This window comes from Haliaeetus leucocephalus, unplaced genomic scaffold (assembly GCF_000737465.1).
Source record: "Haliaeetus leucocephalus isolate CR32 unplaced genomic scaffold, Haliaeetus_leucocephalus-4.0 Scaffold656, whole genome shotgun sequence".
NCBI lineage: Eukaryota > Metazoa > Chordata > Aves > Accipitriformes > Accipitridae > Haliaeetus > Haliaeetus leucocephalus.
In genome coordinates, this window is record NW_010973092.1 from 10,232,446 (window position 1) to 10,236,885 (window position 4,440).

A 4,440-nucleotide genomic window follows, 5' to 3' on the forward strand; every position below is an offset into this window, starting at 1 on the left:
GTGGGGCACAGTGGGGCTGGGGACAGCAGCACGGTGCTGGGCTGGTGCAGGGATGGGGACCTGTGTCCCCCTCTCTGGGTGGGTGGTGTGGGTTGGTGGTGCTGGGTGCTCGTGCAGGGTCACCTTGCCGGCAGCTGGCATGCAGCCAGGGCCAGGCACTGCCGGCCCGCGCCTCGACTCGGCAGGCTGCCAGCCCGGCCTCTCCCTGCGCCACCAGCTCTGACGGCTCCAGCAGCAAGGACAGATCCTGCCTTCTGCCCGCGGCACGCACCTGGTGCCAGGATGGGTGCCTGCACCCATCTTGTTGCAACCAGTGGGTGCTGCAGGGTTAAAATCCCACAAAGTAACTGGGGAACGAGCTGCTGGCTCCATGGCAGGGCGCGTGGGCCGGGGAAGAACAGGCAGCGCTGGCTCACCGTGGGAGTGGGCAGGCAGCATGGCTGCCGGTGCTGGGGCTGTGCCACACTGTTCCCGTGGTGCCTGCGCCCACCGCCCTGCCCCATTGCCTGTTCCAGGGCCGCAGGGATGCTCTGGGTGCTTGCAAGGGGGATGTGGGCACGTAGGGGACCTCCATTGCTGGGTACCGCCAGCATCCCCCGAGCATCCGCAGAGGGATGGGCCCCCACGAGGTGCCCTGTGCCCTCTCTGCCCACTCTGCTTGGCCCTGGTAAGGACACAGGCTGAGCTTGCCCTTGATCCAGAATCACCATGCCATGTGAGGAGGGGTACCCAGGCTGAGGGGTACCTACAGCACACCGTTCCCATGACAACCTCCTGGGAGACAGCAGCCAGTGTGGGAGATGTGGGAGGCGAGGGACCCGTGGACCCCTCGATGCTTGGGCTGCTGTGCCTGGCAGGGCACAGCAGCGGGGCTGCACTCATGGGTCTTGCTCCTGGCCTCAGGGCCCCATCCTGTTCCTTGCCTGCTGTCCCTGCAGCATGGGGCAGACAGGCATGGCAGTGCTGGTGCTGCCTGCCCATGCTGGGGTGCTGCCCTCCAACAGCTGGTTTGCACGGCAGGGAGGGGGGCATGGAGGGGTCTGCACGGAGGGGAAGGGGTTAAATGCCTGCAGGGCTGTTCCCAGTGCCAGCAGCAGAGGAGGGGGAGAGGGGAACAGTATCTCCTGCCCTGTGCTGCAGGAAGCCTGTACCTGAGAAGGGTCCCTTGCTGTCACTTCTCATCTGGGTAGCAAGCAGGCTCCTGCAGCACGGCTGAGTGCTCTCCTTCCCCGCAGGGACAGGCTGGCACTTCCCGCTTGGCGGAGGCAAGCGAGGGGAGCAGGCGGGGTGGGATGGGGACAGGGATGGGGATGGGGACAGGAGCTGTGTGACCACAGACCTGCAGGCATCAGACCTGCAGGCATGGCTGCAGCACAGTGCTGCGGCAGGCTGCAGGCAGAGCCCCGCTGCAGGCAGAGCTGTCCCTACCACCCTGCCCTGTGCTGCCCTGGCCACCAACCACCCCTTTGGGGTTTGCTCCACTGGCCCTGTGCCATAGCCTGGGTGCCCCCCAGCTGGCTGGCATGTACCCACAGGGTCTTGTCCCCCACCAGGCACCATGCCCATGCTGTCCCCGAGCCTCTGGCACGGGCACAGCACAGCCCCTGCCCATAGCCCCATCTCTCGGCTCCCCCAGCTGATGCCACCAGCTCCAAGGGACCAGCCTACACCTCTCTCAACACAGATGCATCCCAACAGCTGGGAAAGGGGGGGGCTCCGTTAGCACCCCCACATCCTCCCAGCATGGCATAGGGACCAGCCACTCTCCCAGCTCGGGGGGAGCAGCTGCCAGCCCTGGGGCTGCCGGGACACACGGTGGGCAGTGCCACCAGTGCCTGTCCTTTCCCTCCTGGCCCCATGCACCCTGGTGTCCCCTTGCAAGGGCCTGGTGATGCTGCAGCCCAGAGCCACCACCCCTGCCAGAACCCAGAAGCAGGGCTGGGGGGCTTTCAGGCTCCCTGCCCGGCTCCCTGCCTGCCCACCTCAGCACCACATCTCTGGCTGGGAGGCCTGGTGTTTCCCGGGCGGTCGATGCGCCCATCGATCCTGCGCAGCTCCGCCGGCTGCTCTCCCACCGCCCTGCTAATTAATTGGTGCTGCTGCTGCTGTAGGAGCGCCGGGCACCCAGAGCGCATGGGCTGCCTGCACCCTGCCCTGCCTGTGAGCTGACAGCCCTTGCCCCACACGTAGCCTGGAGGCCCCACGGGAGCTGGCACCCACCTCAGACCCACGCCTGACCCACCTGCGCCACAGCTGGGGGGCGTCTGTGTCAGGCTGGGGAGGGGGTTGGCAGGCCCTGGGCTGCAGTAAGGGGCAGCACACGGCCACTTTCAGCCCCACCGGCTGCCCCGTGTCCAGGACACCCTCCCGCTGCTCGCAGCCGTGCCCGCCGCAGCCCACCCCAGCCCCCAGGCAGGCAGGGGGACAGGGACGGGGACAGGGATGCTGCCTTTGTGCCGGGCTGTAATGAGATTTCTGCTTGGCTGCCTGGATAGAAAATCCCAGCCAGGGGATGCAAAAAGCCTCTCCGATCTCTGGCAGCCTCCTGCCCCTGCCCAACCTGGGGCGTATGGAGGTGCCCCTGCCCCAGCCCCCACAGTGCAGCCAGGGCGGGGGGAACCGGCACCAGCTCCAGCCAGGAACACCCGCTGTGCTGGCTGGCACGGGGCACCCATGGGATGTACAGGCCAGCGGCTTTGCTCCTATTCACCCCACTCCCCCCTGTCCCAGCCCCACACTGCCACTGGTGCAGCCACCCCACGCCCGGGCTGGGGCTGCAGGCACACCCTGGAGGACCCCAGGCTGCATGCCACCACCGTGCCCACCCTCCCGCCTGCCTGGGCGCAGGCACCAGCACCCCAGCGCTGCTGGTCCCCTACACTCTCTGGTGAGGTCCTGGCACCACAGCACCACGTCCGCAGGACACACGTGTGCAGGGTGGCACCGCGCTGTGCCCCAACCCCTCCAGCCACCCCGTTTTTCCCCACGGCAGCAGCAAATCTGTCTCCTTAAAAAGCAGGGAGTGGCTTTGCGGGCGCTGGGGGCTGTGAGGAGCGGGCTGTGCCGGGATGGGCTTTGCTGCGCGTCAGTAGAGCCCTTCCCACTCCCAGCGCCGTGTGCTATTAATCTACTCTTGCAAATGGCTAATTTTGAAAATCCTCTTATCAGAATTAGGTCCTCAACATCCATATTTATTTACTTTCCATTTTCATAATCTTTCTGTTCCTCGTGTGGCTGGGGTTGTTCTCACTGGCTCCGTTTCCGAGCATCCCCGTGCAGGATCAGGCCTGCAATGTCCCACACTGTGCCATGCCGTACTGTGCCATGCTGTACCATGCGCTGGCATATGTCCTTCACACAGCACGTGTTCCTCACACCCTTGGCTCTGCCATCAACACCAGCAGTGCCAGTGCCCACTCCCCGCCAGAGCACCCTCCTGGCCCCAGCACCCCGCACAGCCCCTTCCCTGTCCAGCACTGGGGGCCAGGCCGCATCCTGCTCGTGGGGCCATGCATTATGCATTGTTTATTCGTCAGCACCTTCCCTGTTTGTAACTCAATTAGGCAGACGGCGGTTTTGCTAATACAATGGTGTTTAATATTCGACTTCCTTAAATACCACAAATGGATGGGGAGGCAGTGCGCGGGTGATCCATTATACATGAGCTCAAATACCTATTTAAATATTTGATGGCAGTTTAGAAAATCTTGGGGCTTGCCTTGCCTGTGGCTGCTGGGGCCGGGCAGGAGGTCAGGCATGGCACAGGCAGGGGCTCTGCCGGGCCGGGCGGTAGATGGTCCTGGGTCCCTCGCCTTGGCTGGCCCAGCTGGCCACGAGGCCTGGGGCACATGGTGAGGGGGGAGCAGTGCCAGGGCGGTGACGTCCCCAGGGAGGTGGCAGCCACAGCTCACGGAGCCCGGGTACCACCGCTCGCCAACTACACCTTCACCCCAACCCAGTTTCTTTCAGGAGAAAGCCCTGGCACAATAGCTGTAGCACGTGGCTGAACCACGACCGCAGAGCACTGGAGAAGAGAATTAATTTTTAATTCCATCTTAATTACTCTGAGTAATAATCCATTTACAGCACCCGGTGGGGCCGGTGCTTCCGGCATCCCCCCGGGGCTGCGGTGGTCGCAGGACACCCAGGTGCTGAGCATGCTGCCTTGGGGGCACTGGGCCAGCCGGGCACTGCACTCCTCTCCTCAAAGCCCCTGAGTCGCACAGCTCCCCACATGTGTGGCCCCTCATGCCACCCCTGGCAGGTGGTCAGGGGTCCCGGATGCCCCTATGGGCATGAGCCAGGCTGGCACAGCTCCTTGGTGGGCAAGGCTTAGGGCTCTGGCAGCTGCGGAGCAGGATCTGGCTCTTCCGTCCCCTCGGCTCGTCCTCAGCAAGAGGGAGAGTGAGCGGAATTGGAAGTGATCTCCCCAATCTGTAT